This window comes from Amblyomma mixtum, chromosome 9 (assembly GCF_055824585.1).
Source record: "Amblyomma mixtum isolate Tamu chromosome 9, ASM5582458v1, whole genome shotgun sequence".
Lineage (NCBI taxonomy): Eukaryota > Metazoa > Arthropoda > Arachnida > Ixodida > Ixodidae > Amblyomma > Amblyomma mixtum.
In genome coordinates, this window is record NC_143020.1 from 44,840,076 (window position 1) to 44,854,848 (window position 14,773).

At 47.6% G+C, this 14,773-nt stretch overlaps 1 protein-coding gene and 1 pseudogene across 1 annotated transcript in view; both read left to right on the plus strand.

Moving 5' to 3' along the window:
- LOC149328868 (uncharacterized) overlaps window positions 1-14,773 on the plus strand; it is a 121,570-nt gene that overhangs the window by 93,138 nt on the left and 13,659 nt on the right. The gene's annotated exons all lie outside the window — the stretch shown is intronic.
- Window positions 2,041-2,225, plus strand: LOC149328869 (signal recognition particle RNA; annotated as a pseudogene).

Below are 14,773 nucleotides of genomic sequence, written 5' to 3' on the forward strand. Positions count from 1 at the left end.
GGTTATGCCGACCAAAAAATTTAGTCCTGTTTCTTTTGGGTAGCCCTTCGTAAGTAGAGGATGTTAACCGCATCAGGCCGCTGACAACACTGAGGCTTTCACCTCTGAACGACTAGTCACCGCCGGTCCGTCGAACGCCACGGTTACCCTACTGCAATAAATGTGGCAGCGGTCATGCACTGTAGAGCGACCGCGCTCTGTACGCATACTGCCGCTACACCCAACTCTCTTAACCAGCGCTGGTCACGCGGGTAGCACACACCGAAAGAACTGAAACTAGCGAAAGGCGCTGTAGCTCGCTATGAAAAGTAAATGGACGAAATGTTGCTGGTATTGTTTTATGCGAAGCATACTACTTTAGCTACCACTTCAGAGTTTCACCGTGGTTATGCGCCTCCAAATCACGTGATACATGACGTCACACCACGTGACACGATGACGTTACGGCATTGGAGAAGCGGGGGCCCACCTCGCGCCGTCGCTGTGGTTGTGCGCCTCCAAATCACGTGACACGATGATGCCACACCACGTGACACGATGACGTCACGGCAGTGGAGAAACGGGGGCCCACCTCGCGCCGTCGCTGTGGTTGTGCGCCTCCAAATCACGTGATACATGACGTCACACCACGTGACACGATGACGTCACGACAGTGGAGAAACGAGGGCCCACCTGGCGCCGTCGCTGTGGTTGTGCGCCTCCAAATTACGCGACACGATGATGCTTCGCAATCTCCAGGCGTAACCAAGTTAAGCCTCAGCCATTTTTTGTTCTTTGTATTGTTGTTATTAAGGCGAAAGCCTTGCCTGGCTATGTAAACGATTTAGTGTAATCAAAACGTGTCGGCAGCGGTTGTGGCGTCCTCAGAAGAGGTAACATCATGACGAACGGTTGCAATCGATAGAGGATGATGTGAGGAAGATGCGCAAGAAAAAACATGTCGGCAGAATAATTAGTAAATTCATTATAATCAAACATGTCAAAAAAAAACGTAGAAATAGCGCAGATGTAGATATAATGAGAGCACGGGAAAACAACGGTGGGCGGCAGAATAGAGGCAAAATAGGCAAAGGAATGAAAATGAGGTTCGAAATGAATTAAAATCTGTTTGGAGAGTGATAAATAATTCAACAAAAAGTTTGATTTACATGATAATTAGTTATTTCATTATAAGCAAAAAACAGGCAGTGGGTTAACTCTGCTTAATCCTGAATATGCAAGCCAAAAGCTGCAGTTGTTCTTGGTTTGACGTCATGGCTGTCGCAGTTGGCGCATAATGCACCGGGAACACCACGATAAGGGTGGAGGCGTTCGGCCGTTCACACACTGCCTGTACGGGGGAGGAGACGCGCGTGTAGTGAATACGGTGCTGTCTTAGAAGGTTGCTTTAGAGACATGTATTGTGGTGTCCATTCCTTTCGGGTGTACACCAAGATATGAGAGACAGACATTTTCTTTCCTTAAAACCAATTTTCATTTCGCTTTCCTTAAGGTCCTTACGGCGCGGTTCGGGTATCCACCGAGATATGACAGAGACAGGCGTCGTGTTCTTTCCTTAAAACCAATTTTCTTTTCATTTTCCTTCCCTTACGGCGCAGTTTGGGTGTCCACCAAAATATCAGAGTTCCTGGCGCACTGTTTGTCTTTATTTTTATTTGTGCCGCGTGTGACATCACTCGGTTTCACGCACGCGCAGCTGTGGCAAACCCTGGCTCCGACGGCTCACGCGAAGTGCGGCTGTGGTGCGGGTAGTGAAGGAAGGAAGGAAGGAAGGAAAAACTTTATTTTACTCTAGTCCTTTTTCCTGCGGTTTGGGAGCATCTTCAGAGACGTTTTCTCCTTGATTTTACCCCCAGGAGTCTTCTCTGTCGAAGTCGTCCGCCTCTAATCAGTGGTCGGTTGCCCTCAGTCCAGGGCTCCGCTGGCCACTGCCGCCCGTTGAGCTCGCTGTACCAGACCTTCTTGGTCTTCACAGCGGTCGCTGGACAGCAGAGTCTCCCACTGCTCCGCACTCGGGTTTTGTATTTTGGGGACCACGTCTATCTTTTGGCCCATGTTGATCGGGTGTCCGCGCTAAGCTGGGCGCCGATATGGCGACCCCAGGGGAACCCGGGGTGGCCAGGTCGCCTAAGGAGGAGTGGACCGGCCCAGGGCGGAAACGCAGCGGGTAGTGAAACTTTTCACTTCAAAAGTTGTTAAATGCTCGAATAGTCTGGACAAGGATATAGTGGGTGCACAGGAAAGCAGCAATGGCGCTTAGTTTGAAAAACCAAAATGCGTGATTGAGGTAAAAATGGGCGTAATAAGAGTGAAGGTTAATTTTTAAGGTCATTGATTAAGAAAAAATGTAATACAAAGTGATTTCAATCGATAACAATAATGACAATTAAATGGCTAAAAAATGTTCTAAAGAAGGACAATGCGATATTAATTGAGAGCAAAGAAGGGCAAAGAGCGTCACAGAGAAGCAAAGAGGGGCAAACAGTAGCAAAGAGAGCAAATATTATCAAATAGAGGCAAAAAATGACGAGCGCCGTAGAGGCGTCAACGCTTTCGCAATCCTCCAATGTCAGTTGGCTCTGTAATCTGTATCGTTTTCATTCATTCAATATATTGTACATACATTCTTGGGCAAGTTAAGCGCATGTGTACATGTATGCGCCTAAGCAGTCAGTCAGTGCACGGCGTCTATAATGTGTTAGAAGCTTTAACATCAACCCTGCTCTCTTAACAGGATTGATGTCCAACTGCTTCATTACTTAGGCTCCAGATTCGAAAGTGGCTCCCACAATCATTGAGCCATCTCAGAATGAGCTACGCCTTCCTACAATAGATTTCATGCTTACATCAGCATTCAGCGTGGATTTAGAGTAATGGTTTTCTTCTGTCGGTTTTTTTTATTTTAAGCACTCATTGACGTTACCCTACTATCTCCTTTAATCCGTGAAATATGATCCTGCTGGTCTTGCAAAATAGCTTTTGTTTCTTGTTTTTCGTACTTTTCTACTATGCTAGGTCGACCCTCGTGTGACAAATAGAAGCAGAAGCCTAGAAAAAATCAGAAAATTATTTCACTTATCGATGCTGGCAAAGTTTACAGCAATACTTCGGAAAGAAAATATCAGAAAATAATTTCACTTATCGATGCTGCCAATGTTTGCAGCAATGCATGGGAAATAAAACATTACCGAGGGAACTGCAATAGTTAGCCTGCCATATCAATTTTGTATGGTGTTGAAAATTAGTTGCTGCGTGGGCAGAAAAAACTTCACTATTCAGATTTTGAATCGTGTGGAAACTGCAGTGCATCACTATCAGTATCATTATTGACCATCCAGCGGCACTTGACAGGTTTGGTGAATAGAAAATATCCAGTTTAGATAATAAAGAGTTTTAGCAGAGCGGGTTGGCTGTCCGCTCCGCTCGCAGGAGCAGCAGCGGAGCGTCGCGCAGGAGTTTTAGCGCAGCGCCTCGTCACGGTCTTCCCCCTCCGCTCAAGCGAGGCGCCTCGTTGCGCCTCCTAGTGGTGGTAACTGGAGTTGCGAGAAAGTGGTTATAAGTAAGCCTCTCTGATTTATGTGCGAATAAATAATAAATACCTCTTTACGTTTGGTGTATGCTTTTTGGTAACAGTGGTGCTTTGGAGTGGTTTTCGTATTACGAAAAATTTAAAAGTCTGCCACTGCGAGAGCCAAGTCAAGACCACGCAAGCCATCCCTCGCATCGTGCGCATATACGCATGTGTAGCGTTGTCTAGCGTGTGTATTCATCCTTTAGGCGTGCCTGCGTCGACTGTGACCGAGTTGCGTTCGCAAGTTACCCTGTAACCAGTTCGCCATGCCGAAAAGTGTCCTGCAAGACAAGCTCGCGTTGTCACAGAAGTAGCGCTGCTGGCTGCCATGTTGAATGTTTACATTTGGTTCGGCTAACGCGATCCCAGAAGGCCTTGTGCGAGGCCCGGTCGTTGCGCCGCTCCGCGTTTCGCTTGGCTCGCGCGGGAGCGGCGCCCAGGAGCCGTTCCGCTCGCGCGCTCCCGCCTGAGCGTTTCGCGCAGGCGCAGTAGCGCTCCCGCTAGCTCGCTGAGCGGAGCGAGCGCACAAACGCACTCAGCTAAAACTCTCTAATGTACTGCTTGTCCCTGAGCATACCGATGTTGGTGTTTCGCGAACTCTGTACTCTGTGGCCTTAATACTGAATGTTCGCTACGGCTATCGCGATATTATTTCTCTAATCTATCAGTGTGAAAGGACTGGTTCATGGCGTCCAACCCAACCAAGAATCTTGCTCATGCGTGACCTTGAGGGCGCAGAAACAAATATTGCTCTTATTCGTTCCGAACGTGCTGCGGCGTGACCAGATTTTTATTTATTTTTATTTATTTGGTCATTCCCTCAAATGAGGGTCATTACAGGGAGGGAACAAAAACAAATACATAAATGAGCAATCATGAGTCAGAGTTCAAAATTTGTGCACCATTTCTCAAAAATATATCAACACCTAGGTCAAATTGTTGCACGTTCATACTCTCCACAACATCACTTGGCAATTTGTTCCACATTTCAATTACATCAGGGAAGAAAGAATACCGGTACACATCCGTACGTGTGTTAATAGGCTGTAGTACCCTGCTGTGCTTTTTCCGGGAACCACGTTTTAGAACCACATAATGTTCTTTATTTATTTTTAATGTCCCTTGCATTATCTGGAAAAAAAGTTTCGCTATCAGCTTCGCTGGCCACTGCACGAGAGCACTATGCTATCGCTACAGCCAAACCCCGATTGTGCTAAACTGCAGCTCTTGCGTTGTGCAGTGTACATCGTCGTCTTCATCAACTTCCATCTTGGGCGCGAACAAATGAGGTCAGCTTAACCTGGATCAGACCTTAATCTTACTCTAATATCGTCGCCAGACGTGCTGTCCACCCAGCAAAGCAAAACCATGAGCCGAGCAGGCTAACAGACGCTTTCACTCGTCTACTCGGTTTAAATACGTTGAAACGTTTCCAATTTTTTTCAACAGCAAAGAAAGGAAACGCATATGACTGAAAGAACGGCGTACCTTCTCTCGAAGCGAACAGAAAATATCAGATAATTTATCAATATGATTTAAGGCGCTACGAGATGATGTTGGGCAGATTTCGATAGATGTAAAAAGCTGACTGAAGTCTTTCATTCAGGAGGCAAAGAATGGGGGCACTTTTTCTTTTTTTACTTTCCATACGTCATCATCATCATCATCTTTATCAGCCTAACTACACCCATTGCAGGGCAAAGACCTCTCCCATGTCTCCCTAATTAACCCTGTCCTTTGCCAGTTGCGGCCCCTGTATCCCCGCAAACTTCTTAATCTCATCGGCCCAAGCAACTTTCTGCCGTCCCCTGCTACGTTTGCTTTCTCTTTTAATCCACTCTGTTACCCTTAAGGACCACTGGTTATCTTGCCTTCGCACTACATGCCCTGCCCAAGACCATTTCTTCCTCTTTATTTCAACTAGGATGTCATTAACCCGCGTTTGTTCCCTGACCCCCTCCGCCCTCTTCCGATCTCTTAACTTTACACCTATCATTTTTGTTTCCATAGCTCGCTGCATTGTCCTTAACTTAAGCTAAGGTTCAAACAACCGCCCACGCCCCTCCTGACGCGCCATCCAATTCTCACCAAATTATTTGGAACTGATATTGGTCCGAGCCGATTCGGGGAATCCGGGGAACGCGGCAGCCCAGAGTAAAGCGCAAGGTTTCGTCGACCCAGCAGTGGATAAGTGTGGCTCCCTGAATTTCAAGAAGGACTCCACGATCACATATGATGATATCACCGATTCTTTTAAACTAGATAGGAGAACTTTCCCCACTCCGGACGAAAGTCTGACTAAAGAACAGGAGGTTACGCGGCGTCGTCTACAGGCGAGATCGATAAACACCCCATCATTCCTCGCGTGCATTTATCCTTAGCTGTACAACCAGAATTGTAAGCACTGCGTCCAACGAGTAAATTACGATCATATCCTATGTAATTAAAAAAATCTCTGCCTCTCCCGTAAACGAGAGTAGAGTAAGCATGAAATGTTTACGGGCCTAATGTCATCTCGGTGGACACCCGAACCGCAGCGTACAGGAAGGGAGGAACGCCACCACCCGTTCAGCGCGATGCCTTGCCATTTGAACGCAAGGTTTTTTGAGGAAAGGAAATGGCGCAGTAATTCTCTGCCATATCGGTGGACACCCGAACCGCACCGTAAAGGAAGGGAGGAACGCCACCACCCGTTCGGCGCGATGCCTTGCCCTTTGAACGCAGCGCTTCTCCCCCGGGCCCCTGTGCGCCTGTGCGGCTTTGCTTCGATGCGCGAAGCCCCTAAGAGATCACGTATGAGAACGAAGTGTAACGTGGCACTTATGTGCTTTCTGCACGCGTTATTCTGAAATCGGAAATTATAATTCCGTGCATTATCAAACCCCCAGCTCCACTGATATCTTGATAAACATTGAGAAGGCACTGGCAGCAGTTATTTTTTGTCTCGTTTGGAGACCAACCGGCGCTTGCATGCCGGTCGCGTAGGAGGGCTTAGAGAGTCTCGTTAAATCTCGTTAAGTCTCGTACGGTGCCCGGACGTTCTCGTTTTAGAGCCCGGATGACTGGAATTCAGTGCCCGGATGAGTGGATTTCAGTGCCCGGATGACTGGAATTCAGTGCCCGGATGACTGGAATTCAGTGCCCGGATGAGTGGATTTCAGTGCCCGGATGATGGCTCTCGGTCTCGGCGTGACGTCACCACACTGCCGACAACGGGAGCTAAAAGCATTTCATGCTTAAAATAGAGCCACCTCCGGGTGATCCAGTTACCGCTCCTTCGCTCGAGCGGCGAGAAACCCTGCTGGCTGAGCTTAGACTCCAGAACGCGAGTTCTGGCGGTACAGTGAGCTGACAAAGTAGTCTAGGGCTGTGTACTCCCGACCACTTAAACGTTTTACAGTCAGACGCGCTAAAATACCATGATTTTCGACACACCGTCAATATTTAACGAGACTCGCTACCGCGCTATGCTACGGCACAGCAGTTTCCAGTATTGTGCTATGTGGTAGGAATTACAAGGCTGCGAGAAGAAAGGGCAGGGCAAATTGCTTCGTTTTTTTGTAGTGGCGTGCATTTTTCATTATTGTATGCTGTGTCACCTGTTGCCTAGACTTAAGTGTTACACACTGAAACCTCATAAACAGTGGTGACCATAGTGTGAAACATTCAATTTCTACACTGGTTCATTTGTAGTCCCAAAATCACACATGGTCATGAGGGACGCCGTAGTGTCGTCCTCCGTGTTAACTTAGACCACCGGCTGTTCTGGCATCCGCGCTGGCATTGCACAGCGTAGGGGCTTTTTTCTGTTTCGCGTGCATCAAAATACGACCATCGCAGCCCTGTTGGAATCTGCAAACCTGGCATCAGCAGCTACTGCCACCAGCAGTAGATAAAGGGGTTGTGTTGATTGTCCGTTGACCCGAAAGACATGAATTCTATCTCGACCGCAGCAATCACATTTCGATGCAGGTGAACTGCTAGAGACACGATTTATGTGAGGTGTAACTGCACGTCATTACATTCCAGGTCGTCGAAATTATTCTGAACCGCGCACTATGGAGTTCTTCATAAAGTCTCTCACTTTGGGACGTGAAACCCAGAAGCCATAGCAATTTAATTCAACCTACAGAGCCAGCGCACCGGTTAGTTTTCATCACTGGCACAGTAACGGAAAAAATAGCAAATACAACAGAGGCAGAAATGATGCAGCGAAAAGTTCATAAATAAAATTTCAGTTGCAAAGAAAAATTACGCCCGGTTCAAGTATTCTTAAACCTGGTTAGAGAGTGACAACTATGGCATGAGTATGTAACGTTTAATGCGTTCCGGAAACTGGATAGGCAGCGCGCACATTGTGCCACCCTGTCAGGTGGCAGTTAATGGTTGATCGTGAGAGTCTACTCGCCCTGTGAACGCTGCGGCCTATTGCTGCACTGGGCGTGTCCGCCACAACGTTGTTAGCGCTAACGCATGCAGCCCACATCTCTCTCCCACCACCGCACGTACCTCAAAGCGCGATTCGGGCGTCCACTGAGCCAGAAAGCCAGTTATGCGCAATTCCTTTCGTTAAAACTACAGAATCTTTACTACAGTCGGATCGGAGGGAAAGCACGTATTTGTGCTGCGTAGAAGACGACGGTGAGCAGGTAGTGCCGCGGGACGGAGCAGATGGAAGTTGAAGATTACGCTCTCCAATGCACGGCGCGAGAGTGTGGTGTAGTTTCTTTTTTTTTCACTTCATGCCCTCATTGTGGTGGACTCCCACGGTGTTGCTCTCCCGTGTGCTTTTCTTTTGCCTTTACTATGTGCAGGTGAATAGCAACCTTTACCTCCCGATTCTTAGCCGATCCCCCAGTGTGGTTATGTGCCATTCTTTCAAAGGCTACAACAACAAGTCTAATGCGAGGCGTATTGGCTGCGGTGATAGCTAGTGGTCTCTGCGGCAATAAAGAAAAAAAAAGGCGACAGCTAGTGGTCTCACTGAGCTGCTCTTAAAAGAGATCTGTTCATGCAGCCGCGGGTTCTAATCCCAGACATGGCTATTGATTCAATTTCTTTTTCCCTTTTTCATGGCCGCCGCGGTGGCTCAGTGGTTATGGCGCTCGGCTGTTGACCAGAAAGACGCGGGTGCGATCCGGGCTTATAGACATGAAAGAACCCCAGGTGTCCAGAATTTCCGGTACCCTTCGCTACGACGTCCCTCATAGGCAAAGTCGCTTTGGGACGTTAAACCCCCATAAAACCAAAAAAAAAAATCCTTTTTCACGGTTTGACCTCTAACTCAGCTGAAGGTCAAAACTAGGCACCCGGCGATCGAAGCACAAGGTCCCGTAGTGAAGCTTTAGCTTCAAAAAAAAACGCAGTAGTTATTTAAATACATGACTGCTGTCTGCGGTTATGTCCCTGTGCTGCGCCAATTGCGTATTTCGCCTCACCCTGGGCAAAATTTTGCGCACTCCAACGTACGTGTAGCGCACAGCAGATTTATTCAACAGTGAAGGGCCCTACATTTCCATGTTCGAAGATAAGGACGACACCCCTGCAGCAGCCACGCTATCATCATCACCGCCACGTATTAGCATGAAATTAGCGCTCCGTGTGGCTGCCATACGAGCAATTTCGTCGTTGCGAAAGGAACGCTCTGACAGCGGCCGATTCACGAAGCAACACATTGCGGACAGTAGCGCGCACGAAGTTTGAGTACCAAGTGCTAACAGCTTCTCATCTAGGACAATTCAATGGCTGCGATTTGGACAACTTGGTACTGATTCATTGTTGTGATTTGGACAAGTTGGTTCTCATTCACCGTTAAACAGCGCGGAAAGATTGGGCAGACAAAAGAGAGAACACGCAACACAAACGCTGTGATCTGCATTTTTCAGAGTTCTGTATGATGAGCGGCATTGTTGCCTTCTTTTATGTTTATTTACTGTTTCACTGCAAAGGAAAGCTTTTAAGGATCGTTTATCTGAATGAACAATCAGTCGCAACCAAGCGGTTGTGTTCCGCGTTCTTTTTGGTGTCGGTCCTGTCGTCCAGTGCCAATTAAGAGCAATTTGATGGTAGTGATGCTTCTCTTCATGGGAAAATTTTTTCACCAGTAAATTTTCTCTCCACATTACTGTGTGCTAAAACACTTGTTGGGACCCTCATGTTGGCGCATAGGCGTTCAGAAGTACGTTAGGCATGCGCAAACAGTTTATCATAGTGGATATCAGAGCAGCAGAATGCATATGTTTAAAATGTTTTTTCTTGCATCAATGTTGCTGTTAGCTTACGTCTAGTAATTGCTGCTGTGATATCAGATTCGATAAGGACATGGCTAATGATTCCTGAAATTCAGGCAGCCACCGCTGTTTGCTAAAATTATCTTTGTAATAGCGCTGTAGTCGGTGATCATTACCTATAACCGTTTTGATAGGTTATAGGTAACGATCACCTATAACCGTAATCACCCATAATTTTGCCTTTTTTTTTTGCAAAAAAAGGCAAAATTATTCCAGAACCTCCATGGTTGAAAGTAAATGGCGGGAAAAGGATACAAAAAGGGTGTTTCATGCGTCACAACAGTCGTTCCCGTTGTCAAGAAAATTTACCACAAAGGGCTCCTGTAGGAATCAAATCCAGACATAAATCAGTCCATAACTACACTGAAGTCATAGTGGGTGCTGTTCGCACGCTTTCTTTTTGCTGGGGCTCATAACTTGGGCAGATGCATATCGGCGATTTTCTACATAAAGGCTGCGGCGCCCTCATGCGGGAGACTTTTGATTACAGCATCGCATGCACAGCCGCGGGATTTTAAAAGGTACGAGAGAGATAAGGTGATGTTTGCTATCTTTTGTCGAGGCGTTAGTTTCGGCTTCACTACACGTGCTCACTAACGTTAAAAAGTAAGGTTTTTTTTTGCTCGGTGATCCCAAAACACCGGCTGCTTATGTTTTAAATTAAACGCTATTTTCGTTTTTTTTTTTGCTGCACATTCATTCTCAACTGCACAATGTGTTTTCGTTTAATCATTTTGTGCGTAAAAAAAACCGCTCACAATGATAACACGAAGACTTGCCTTATCTCGCGGGGGTGGTGTCGATCGTTATGCCCTTAAGGAAAGCCGATTCTTCTCTACTGAACACGCCTCAGTGATGCGCATTTTAGGGCGTGGAGCGACGAGCTCAAGGTGAATTTCTGGCTTGTGCGTCCAAATGGTGCTCAGTGATTTTCTCCGCGTTTCAGCCGTGTTTTCCCGCTTTTCAATTGACCTAGTGCGAATTATTCCCTCCTTCCAGTGAAGTCAACTTCTAGGCTCACGTCGACAAATTTGGATGCACCAACGCCGGTTCAGAAGTGCTGTGGCTCCTCATTCATTCTACTGCCATGGCAGCCGAAGATGTGGCCGTACTGTGTGCACATATCAGTCGAATGGAGCCGAAGCACCTGCACATTTGCCGATACCTGTATGGACTAGAGGCTTCAAGCATCGACATAGAGCGCCCCGATGTCGCCGTGCAAAAAATACGCAATGCCCTTCTGGGTGTCGTTTCTACGGAAGCGCGGCTGGTGCGAATAGCCCTCCTGTACTCTTATGCGATGCGACTAAACATACTACATGCGTGGAAGCTGTATTTGCTGAATAACTGCGCTGACCTGTCTTTTCACTGCCCAACATTCTTGAAGTATCTGTCCATCGCCCTGCGCCCTACTGGTCTCCCCTCGACGATGAGTACGCATCTTCTATTTGGTGTGTACTATACGTGCATGCTTACCGGAGACGAAGAATCTCGGAACCCCGAGCACAAGGTAGTGTGCATCACCCTGTGGTCTGGGCTACCGCTTCTGGCTGTCCGAACGGTAGGCGCCAGCGCTGAGCGTAAGTTCAGTGGCGCTTTGAGCGCTGCTCTATTCGGGGCCCCTTTCAGGCTTCTCGAAGAAATTTACGAAGACCTAGATGATGCGTTCTGCGCCGGACGCCCGCTTTACAGCCGCATTCACGACCCCATGCTTCACCGGCAGCGGTACGGAGACGTTTTACCAGAAGCGGCCGCTCATGAAGACTAGCTGCCCGACCACGAATGAGACCTACATGGCGGTAAGGCGTTGTTTTTTTGTTTCACTAAAATTTTGGTTAGTGCGGTCTATGTGCTCTTGAATGCAGTCGCAGAATTCGTTTGGCCACCAGTTTTGGGAAGTGGCTTCAAACTCAAAAAAATTCAAGTGAAAGTTGCTTATTCATGTACGTCCGTCTGCAAGAACCAGACAGTTTTGTCGAACCAGATACTTACATTACGCCTGCAAACCCAATCGAAAATAATTTACTAGCAGACGCGCGGAATGTGGAAATGAATATATATTGTGGATTATGTGCTCATGTTTGAATTTGCAAACGACGAAAGTAAAAAATTCTCATTTATCTCGGCCTCAATCATAGTTTTTTATGTTAATCGTGTCTAAATTTAAAAAAAAATGTCGATGTTCGTGTGAAATTGTAGCTAGAGTGAAGATATGTTTCTTTTAATATGGGAGAACCACTTAAACATTAAGGATACTCAAAGGCACGAAGTATAAGGAAAACATGCGTTTTAAATCTAACGCTCAAGACTGCTCCAAGACACCGAACATATGATATAATGAATTAAGATGATCGTTTATGCCTTAAAAAATATTTTTGGCTTCGTAGATATGTGCACGGAAGTTAGTTACCTTATATCGTGCAGGAAGAAGATTTAGTACTTTCTCTTTTTTGCTGCAATTGATTCTGCTTTGAGACATGAAAATGACATCATCATGATCACTCTTTTAAAGCAAAATGTGGCGAAGTATAGATTCAGAAATCGATGCGAGAATTTTGTCGCACGTGAACGCTGTTAGCTCGGGAAAAGTCCCAGTGGTGAAGATACCTGTGAGCTAATTTTCCATCTTGTCTAGCAGATTGAAAGTCCGTTTTCACTAAAATACGCTGCCTTGTCAAAAGTAGCAACTTATCTACTGACAGAGGCCAACATTAATTGTTTCCATTTGCTGACTTTAGTGTTCTGTTTAATTTTTTGAATACTCTGCTCTGCGTTTAGGATTCTCAAGAAAATTCTCACACGACCGTGAAAGCTCATTCAGTTCTGCGACTGCTGATGCGACACTAGGCCCAAAACACTCGGTCGCCAAGCTTGAGCATTCCTATCACGCAGGCCTGGATTGCTTGTGCGCACAATTATTTCCCATATCTTCCAAAATCTTTGTTCAAACAATAAAATGCGAGCGATATTTTTGTCCACCCTTGCGCGCACATGCGAAGCCTGCATCGGTGCATTTAACCTCCTTTATTACCCTGCATGGTCTAATTTTATAGGCCACTAATGCATTGTAGGAGGAGGGAATGTTTGTTTGAACGTAAACATACTTTCCACCAGTTAATATTTTACCAATTATTGCTGATAACCCTTCAGCGCCCTTTTTCTGGGCATATCGAGCGCTAGCGAAAACTGCACCGTTTAGGCACGCCTTCTAGATATACTGCAATGAACAGATTCGCGCATCTTTTAATTAGTGAGATTACACAGTAAGTGCTTGGCACTACTTCCAAAATGGGCGGTTTTTGTATCTGCAGTGATATACGGCTCCGTGGTTGATATTGCCACGTATCATTGTAGTGTTTGTTCGTTCACGCTCAAGGCTGCAGGAAAGGGCTGTTATCATTTTTGTTCGTGACGCGAGAAGCGACCGGACTTATCTCGATTGTTCACAGCCATGAAGAGCTGCATCTACGTGTTTCTAGATTACTCTAGATGATCTGTACCTGTTATCTCGAAGTTTCCTTGCCGGCTTTAAATTGAACGACGCCGCGAGCAGCGGGCATTCGTAGTTCGACGATTGACGAGCACGCTTGTTGCTTACGCCGCCACCGAGCGAGTCAGTTCTTTTGTGGGCGCAAGTCAGCCCAAATAAAGAGCTTCGTTTGCAAGTATTTCTGGTGTCTTCCTGACCGCTGGACTGCCGTCACTACAACGTGACATCTGGTGGAGGTGCGAGACTGTAGCAGCTGCTGGGCTCTCTCCTTTCTCACGACGTTTGTGAAAGTCTTGAGAAGCTGCTCTTTGAAGGTTGCCCAATTCGCGAGGCTGGCTTCCTCATTCTCAAACCAGACTCTTGCTGGTCCCTCCAGGGCAAAGAAGACGTACCTAAATTTCATGGCATCGTCCCAGTTGTTAAAGACAGCCACTCGGTCGAACTGCTACAGCCATTATTCGGGGTCGGCGCCAGGCGAAGCGTCGAAGGTTGGTGGCACCCGGGGCTGCTGCAGAATGATTGGAGTCGTCGTCTGGGGCAAGCTCATGGTGGACGTTGCTGCTGGCTTTCGCTTCCGGGTAGGGTCCGGCAGATTCCCGAACTCTGGTGCGTCCCCTTGCAGGCGTCGCCTAGCGCGGTGGACTGGACTAAGGTCCTGCGGTTGATGACTCAGAGGGCTGGCGTCACGGCTTGTAGGGGGTGTCCGGAACATGAAAGGCTACCCCGCACCTCCACCAGATGTCACGCTGCTGGCTTTCGCTTCCGGGTAGGGTCCGGCAGATTCCCGAACTCTGGTGCGTCCCCTTGCAGGCGTCGGCTAGCGCGGTGGACTGGACTCAGGTCCTGCGGTTGATGACTCAGAGGACTGCCGTCACTACAACGTGACATCTGGTGGAGGTGCGAGACTGTAGCAGCTGCTGGGCTCTCTCCTTTCTCACGACGTTTGTGAAAGTCTTGAGAAGCTGTTCTTTGAAGGTTGCCCAATTCGCGAGGCTGGCTTCCTCATTCTCAAACCAGACTCTTGCTGGTCCCTCCAGGGCAAAGAAGACGTACCTAAATTTCATGGCATCGTCCCAGTTGTTAAAGACAGCCACTCGGACGCAATGCTCCCGCACGCTTCCGACGAAGACAATCTTGACGTCGCCGCCTACCTTCATCGCGCCGAGGAAGCCCGAAGACTTGCGCGGCTTCGCATTCAAGACCAGCAGCACACCGTCGCCCGACGCTACAATCTGCGCCGACGAGACACGCATTACAAGCCAGGTGATCGGGTTTGGATATGGACGCCAGTTCGCCGCCGTGGATTGAGCGAAAAGTTGCTGCGACGCTACTTTGGCCCGTACAGTGTTCTCCGTCGGATCGGTGACCTCGACTATGAAGTCACTCCCGACGCCACGACAGCATCTCAGCGACGCCGCCCAC